Raw genomic sequence first — 8,401 nt, 5'->3', positions numbered from 1 at the left:
AATAATAAATTTATAAGAATGATAAATATAAAGAAGAATTATGTGAATGTATACTTAAAATGGTATGTAAGAGAATAAAAAATAAAAAAAATCCCGAAAAAAAAGAGTCTTCGTGGATAGACAGATTTTAGCTCCTCCAGTCCCTCTTCCCGGGTACAATAGAAGGTGTGGGTGACCTTGGGGGACGAGGGAAAGAGAGACTGCCCAGCAAGATAGGCGAGGCAGTAGCCTGGAGAGGCTTAATAGTTAGAGGAAGAAACTTCAGGGTGGAACCACCCAAAACGTGGTGGGAAGTTTGTGCCTTCGGACTTGCAAGGCAACTCTTGAAGTTGGACCTAGGGGTTCAAGTGGGCTTGTTTTTGATGTACCTACCTCCCAGCTGCATCTCAACAGCCCTGCCTGCCCTCCTAGAGTCAGTAGCCAGGTTGGCAGTTGAGTTCCCCAGACTAATAGTACTGGGGGACTTCAACTTGCCATCACTGGGCGAACGCTCTGATGGAGCGCAGGAGTTCATGGCTTCCATGACAACCATGGACTTGACCCAGGTAATTCAGGGTCGGATTCATAGAGCAGGACACACACTCGACCTTGTGTTTCTCTCGGGGCAGTGGAGACGTCATCTTGAATTAAGGGGGATAGAGACCTTACCCTTGTCATGGTCAGATCACTTCCTACCGAGGCTTGACTTTCGGAAGCTACTCCCCCTCCGCAGGGAGGTGGAGCCGATTAAATGGTTCTGCCCCAGGCACCTGATGGACCCACTGAGGTTTCAGACGGAGCTTGGGGAGATACCTGACTCTCTTGCCCACACTCCGACAGACGCCTTGGTCGCCAGCTGGAATGCAATGGCGACTGGGGCTCTGGATCAGATTGCACCTTTGCGACCTCTCCGCGGCAGTGGATCCAGGAGGGCACCTTGGTTCACCAAGGAACTCCGGGAGATGAAGCGCCAAGAGACACCTGGAGTGACGTTGGAGGGCTAGCAACTCCGAATCCGACCGAACACTACTAAGAGCCTTTATTAGGACTTATTTAGTGGCGATACGGGTGGCAAAATGTGCACATTTTTCTGCTCTTATTGCGTTCGCAGAATCTCGCCCAGCCGCCCTGTTTGGGATAACCCGTTCCCTCCTAAAAGGGGAGGATGCGGGGGAATGCTTACAGGGACGGGCTGAGGAGTTTGTTCAGTTTCTGTCGGACAAAATCACTCAGATTCAGACAGACCTAGACTCCAGTTGGACAGTACCAATGGAGGTACCAAGGGAAGGTCTTGCTCAGATTTCCTGGAACGAGTTCCAGCTTGTCACCCCTGAGGAAGTGGACAAGGCCATGGGAGCGATGAGTGCCTCCACCTGTTTGCTGGATCCGTGCCCCTCCTGGCTGGTCTCGACCAGCAGGGAGGTAACACGAGGCTGGCTCCAGAGGATTACTAACTCGTCTCTGCAGGAGGGATCTTTCCCACCATCCTTGAAGGAAGCGGTGGTAAGACCCCTCCTTAAGAAGCCTTCTCTGGACCCAGGTATTCTCAACAACTATCGTCCGGTCTCCAACCTCCCTTTTTTAGGGAAGGTTGTTGAGAAGGTGGTGGCCCTACAACTCCGACGGACCTTGGATGAAGCAGATTATCTAGATCCCTTTCAGTCGGATTCAGGCCTGGATACTCCACTGAAACCGCTTTGGTTGCGCTGATCGATGATCTCTGGCAGGCCAGGGATGGAGGACACTCCTCTATCCTTGTGCTCCTTGACCTCTCAGCGGCCTTCGATACCATCAACCATGGTATTCTTCTGTGACGGCTGGAAGAGGTGGGAGTGGGAGGCACCGTTTTACGTGGTTCTCCTCTTACCTCTCCGACAGGTCGCAGTCAGTGTTGGTTGGGGGACAGGGATCGACCCCTAGGCCCCTTAAATATGGGGTGCCACAGGGCTCGGTCTTGTCCTCCCTCCTATTTAACATCTACATGAAGCCACTGGGTGAGATCATTCATCGGCACGGGATCAAATACCATCAATATGCGGATGATACCCAGTTGTATCTCTCCGCCCCGTGCCAACTCAGTATAGCGGTGGAAGTGATGTGCCAGTGCCTGGAAGCTGTCAGGGTCTGGATGGGGGTGAACAAACTCGCACTCAATCCTGACAAGACCGAGTGGCTATGGATGTTGCCTCCCAAGGACAGTTCGGTTAGTCCATCCTTATGCCTGGGGGATGAAAATCTACTCCCCTCAGAGAGGGCCCGCAACTTGGGAGTCCTCCTGGACCCACAGCTGATGTTAGAACATCACCTGTCGGCTGTGACCAGGGGGGCCTTCGCCCAGGTTTGCCTGGTGCACCAGTTGCAGCCCTATCTGGATCGGGAGGCACTTCACATAGTCACTCATGCCCTTGTTACCTCAAGGCTTGACTACTGTAACGCGCGCTACATGGGGCTGCCCCTGAAAAGTGTTCGGAGACTACAGCTAGTCCAGAATGCAGCCGCGCGAGCGATATTGGGTGTACCAAGGTACACCCACATCACACCTATCTTCCGTGAGCTGCACTGGCTTCCTATTGGTCTCCGGGCGCAATTCAAGGTGCTGGTCATTACCTTTAAAGCCCTACATGGCCTAGGACCCGGATATCTGTGAGACCGTCTTCTGCCACATACTTCCCAACGACCGATAAGATCGCACAGGGTGGGCCTTCTCCGAGTGCCGTCAGCCAGACAATGTCAGCTGGCAACCACCCGGGGGAGGGCCTTCTCTGTAGCTGCTCCGACCCTCTGGAATAAACTGCCCCCAGAGATCCGGACCCTACCCACTCTCATGGCCTTCCAAAAGGCTATTAAGACCTGGCTATTCCAGCAGGCCCCGGGCTGATGAATGAGTTCCAGCCCCGATTAGACTGGGTGTATGTTGTGGTCTTTTTTAATCTATATTTCTGTGTTTTTAACTTTTTTATTTTTTAAATGCATTGTTGTAAGCTGCCCGGAGTCCTTAGGGATTGGGCGGCCTATAAATTTATTAAACATTAAACATTAAACAACATTAAGGCTCTGTTAATGTAGCCTTACAATAAAATAGAATTAGCTGATCTAATCCTGTTTCCTGTCTGCTAATTTGCTGATCATCCATATTGTTCTTCAAATATGGTGTTGAAGGTGAGGCTTCCTTCATGGTGAATAAAGTGGAATATTTATTTCCCTTTCCCATTCTTTGGAAACTGGACTTAAGTCTCCAGCCCCCTAATCATCTTGGTTGCTCTTCTCTGCTCTTGTTCTAAAGGCGCAACATCTTTTTTGTAGTGTGGTAACCAAAACTGGAGGCAGGTCTGGTCTCACTAAGATTTTATAAAGCGTTTGTTTGCTTTAAAAAACTTTTAAGTGTGACTTAGCATGATGTGAGAATTAAGACAATATTTCTGAAATTGTTTAAGAGTTACTTTCTTAACAGTGTATTGGATCAATGTCCTGAAGATAACCAGGATGGTAGTAAGGTTTATAGCATACATTGGATTTTGTCTTCAAAATTTGAAGACAAAATCCAACAGGTGAATTTTTTTCAAACAGTGAAAAGTAACTGTAATGTACAGGTAGTCCTCCACTTTCAACGGCAATTGGGATTGGAAATCTGATCATAAATTATTATGGCCATAAATCCAGGTGACCCAAAATTATTTTGCTACATTTTTTGTGGTGGCTCTTAAGCAAACACAGCAGTTGTAGGTATGAATCTGTTCTTTCAAATGGGTGTTTTTGCCAGAAACTGGCAAAAAATGTTGGAATCCAGCAAAAAACATCACAAAGCACGTGACCATGTGAGTAGCAATGCAACCATTTACAATGGCCATGAGGAGGGCTGCTTCATGGGCCAGACAGCACCCAACCTGTGGCTGTCGTGACTGGTTGTAAGTCAAGGACTACCCATAACCGATGTCTCACTTTGGAGAGTAAGATGCTGGGCTGAGACTTGTATCTGAAGATGTGAACAGCCCTTTATAGAAACTTAAGTCGTGATAAATGTGTTCATCCTGACAGTGCTACAAAATTATTTTCAAGATTTTTGCAGAACAGCATACCATAGTTATCACTTCCCAAAAGTTTGTCCCATTGCAGTTCTTTTGGTTTTTATTCTCTTAAGCTCTGTTTAAATCCACCACACTCTGCCTGTAATGCCACCAGGGACATGCAGTCAGGGGAGGCAGAGCCTCACCACTGTCATCATGAAAAGAAAAAAAATGTAAAAGGAAAAAGGCAAGAGCTGAGGTCAGACTGAGTTGCTGCCAGAGTCACTGTGGATGACTCTGCTTAGTGCTTAACTGTTTAAAAAAGCCTCTTAAAAAGTGCCCTCTACAGGAGACAGGAGAACGACATGCCTCATCTAGTCTGACTTTAGGCGTTTTATGATCACTCGAGCAGTTAAGCAAGGGTTAAAAGCCTAAAAATTCCTGATGTAGTTGAGGCATGTTGTTCTCCTGCCTCCTCCTGTAGAAGGCACTTTTTAGAGGCTTTTTTAAACAGTTAAGCAGAGTCATCCACAGTGACTCTGGCAGCAACTAGCTCAGCCTGACCTCAGCTCTTGCTTTTTTCCTTTTACATTTTTTTCTTTTCATGATGACAGGCAAGAGCAGAGTTGAAATCCTCTCTGAAACAGCTGGAAAAGGTATGTGTGGGTCAGAGGGAAGGGGAGGAATTCAAACTTCATCCTCAAGTGTAGATCCCTCCCCAAGTGTAGTTTGATTGCAGGCAGAGCCACGTTGCCTTTTCACACACACACACACACACACACACACACACACACACACACACACACACAGCTGGATAAAACGATATAAGTCCAGCTTCACTGATTACAAGTTTGAAAAGGCAATGTGGCTGCAATCAAAGGCTCGGATCGGCTCCAATCCAACTTCTGTGTTTGTGTTTGTTTGAGAGTGAGTGAGTGAGAGAGGGAAGGGAGTATGAGAGATAATCCAATCCAACTTCTCTGTGCGCATGTGTCTGTTTGAGAGAGGGGGGAGGGAGAAGAAAAAGAATGAAGGAAACTTTTTCGTAAAGGACAAACACAAATGCTGTCGCTTTAAATTGGAACTGAGCATGCCTGTCGAATTCTGGGAGTTGAAGTCCACAAGTCTAAAAAAATTTGAATTATCTGTCAGTGCCTCACCAGCCGTAAACCTCACTGCACGTCACTGAATGCCGCCTGCTTCCTCCTGCACTTCCTCTGCTCATCGGTTTTGACTTCATTCTCTTTAGGGTCCCGAAACCCCCAGAAAATTGGTGATTATCCTCGTAGGTCATACATTCCAGAGACAATGCCTGTTGTTCAGTTTTGCTATTTTAATTTAACCAGCCCAAAGCCCTTGCTAAGATTTATATTAGGCTCTTTAAAGAAAATAAACTTTACATATTTTGTCTGTGGGAGAAACTATTTCCTAGCATTATATGTAACCAAAATCATTTTTGGCCAAAGAGGAAAATAACTGGCAGCCGATTCACGTCCAAGCGAAGTTTCTGGCTGTAGTGTGGCTCTGATGATCGTCCTCGGCAGAGTCCCTCGAGACCACTGATAATAAGCCTCTTCAAGGCTGCTCCCGGCCAGCTTGTGCAGCAGCATTTGCAAACTCTGGATCCACAGCAAAGCCTCTCTCACCGGGCCCTTCGGTGGCCCCTCCTTCCCACAAAATCCCAGGCTGCAGCCACTGAAGGGTGTCCCTTTTCAATGCTGCTGCCTGATGGATCAGAGACTGGGATGAACTGGGCAGCCGCAATCTCAGCTGAGCCTTTGTCTCCGTGAGACCCAGAGCCACACAGGGAGTCCATTGTCAGCCGAAATCTCTTCTGAGGCCCTCCAGGATGTGGGGAAGAGTGGGGGGATAGCTGGCATGGATCCCCAGCCTCAGCTTTTCATCTTTCTCCACCAACGCAGAGCAGAATCTCTGCTGCTTTCTTCCCCGTCTTTGCTGCCTCCTACCCACCCTCTTCCATTCTAGTTTGGTTCCTCAACTTTGTGTTTCTCCCCCCCCCTAAAACGCCAACTTTGGAAGATGTGGAGCAAGCGCCATCTAGTAAGCGCCCAGCAAAGAAAACCCCTGGGGGGGAATGACAAGAGTCTCATCTCAGCTGGCACAATAGCAATAGCAATAGCAATAGCAGTCGACTTATATACCGCTTCATAGGGCTTTCAGCCCTCTCTAAGCGGTTTACAGAGAGTCAGCATATTGCCCCCAACAATCCGGGTCCTCATTTTACCCACCTCGGAAGGATGGAAGGCTGAGTCAACCCTGAGCCGGTGAGATTTGAACCGCTGAACTGCTGATCTAGCAGTAGCCTGCAGTGCTGCATTTAACCACTGCGCCACCTCGGCTCTAGGCAAGATGTATGGCATAATTTGTAACAGCTGCTGGAAACACAACCTATGGTTAAATCTGGGAAAGGGCATCTACACAAGAAGGAAGGAGGACCAGTTGGCTGGGAAACAGAGTAGAAGGGGGGGGGGCTGTCCAAGGAACCCTGCAGAGGTGAGCCTGGTCAGCATCGACTGGAAAAGGTCTGCGCAACACAGCCTGCGAGGAGACGAGGGCAAACCCTTCCTGGGTCAGGCCAGCTTGGATGCGTCTCTCTGGGCCACCTGGAGTTGAGGTGACCCTGACAGACATTGAGGGGCTTCTTCAGCTGCCCCTTTTTCACAGAGGCTGGGTTGGCCAAAAGAGAGTCCCATCTGGGGCACTGGACTTTGCTGCAGGCAGGCTGAATTTTCCCCTACTAGGGGGATGCCAGGAGGTTGGCAGACGAAGGCAGCTTCCCTGAGCAGCTGGCATGGCAGGTGCAGGAATATAAGGAGCAGGGAGGGAGTTTCCCTCATTCGGAGATTCCCCAGCCTTTGCCTTTCAACCTCAACAGAAAGGCTGCAAGCCTCGGTTTGTTGGCTGTGGTGGCTTTACCTGCTCTAATTCCTTCCCCTGGGCAACCCCACCCAAGCAAAGGGGCTCCTGCTCAAAGCTCAGTCCGGTGTCACTGGAACACCCTTTGTCTGCCTTCTGGATCTCAGCCAGCTTGAAAAAGACTCCAGCGATTCTTAACAATCCTACTGCTACAAACCGTCTAAAACCACAGGCACCTGAGGAAGCCAAAGCACCAACCTTACGCAAACAGGCCTAAGATTGCAGGCAGATGACTCTGCCCTGAATGGGGGGGTATGGGGCAGCAGAAGGGTCAGGGTGCAATCCCCCCCCTTCCTACAGACCTGGTAACTCTGCTGGAAATCCCAGACTGGTGGGGAATTTTGAAGGCTACAGTCGAATGCATCGTGAGGACACCATGCTGGGAAAGAGAGTCTGACAGTCTGTTGCAGCAATTACATCCAGAAAGCACACGCAGGTAACCAATTCAGCAGGAGATCATGCGCCGGCACGGGATTAAGTATCAGCAATATGCGGACGATACACAGCTGTATCTGTCCACCCCATGCCAACTCAGTGAGGCGGTAGAAGTGATGTGCCAGTGCCTGGAGGCTGTTAGGGTCTGGATGGGAACGAACAAGCTTGTGCTCAATCCCGACAAGACCGAGTGGCTATTGATGCTCCCTCCCAAAGACGGTCCAGCTATTCCATCTCTCAGCTTGGGGGGTGAAATTATAGGCCCCTCAGAGAGGGTTCGCAATTTGGGAGTCCTCCTGGATCCACAGCTGACTCTAGAACATCATTTGTCGGCTATGACCAGGGGGACCTTTGCCCAGGTTCACCTGGTGCACCAATTGTGACCCTACCTGGACCGGGAGGCCCTTCGGATAGTCACTCACGCCATTGTCACTCACGCCCTCGTCACCTCAAGACTGGACTACTGTAACACACTCTACATGGGGCTGCCCTTGAAGAGTGTTCGAAGACTTCAGCTTGTCCAGAACGCAGCCGCGCAAGTGATTGTGGGTGCACCCCGGTGCACCCACGTCACACCTATCCTCCGCGAGCTGCACTGGCTGTCCATTGTTGTCCGGACACGCTTCAAGGTGCTAGTCGTTACTTTTAAAACCCTACATGGTATCGGACCTGTTTACTTGAGAGACCGCCTCCTGCCAATTACCTCCCTAAGACCTATTAGATCCCACAGACTAGGCCTCCTCCGAATTCCATCTGCCAGCCAATGTCGGCTGGCAACTCCCCGGGAGAGGGCCTTCTCTGTGGCTGCTCCGGCCCTCTGGAACGATCTCCCTGTTGAGATCCAGACCCTTACCATCGTTCCGGCCTTCCGCAAAGCAACTAAGACCTGGCTGTTCCGGCAGGCCTGGGGCTGAATTTTCCAGCCCCATCCGAGGTTACGACTGTTGCTCTATTTTAAATTGTTTGTCTTTTTATTTTTATTTTGTACCCCCCTCCCCTCCAGATTGTTAGCCGTCCTGAGTCTCTCGGGAATAGGGCGGCATACA

Source organism: Thamnophis sirtalis, unplaced genomic scaffold (assembly GCF_051295495.1).
Source record: "Thamnophis sirtalis isolate CommonGarterSnake01/CBP01778 unplaced genomic scaffold, rThaSir2_p1.2 scaffold_13, whole genome shotgun sequence".
Taxonomy (NCBI): domain Eukaryota; kingdom Metazoa; phylum Chordata; class Lepidosauria; order Squamata; family Natricidae; genus Thamnophis; species Thamnophis sirtalis.
Note: the sequence above shows the minus strand (reverse complement) of the source record.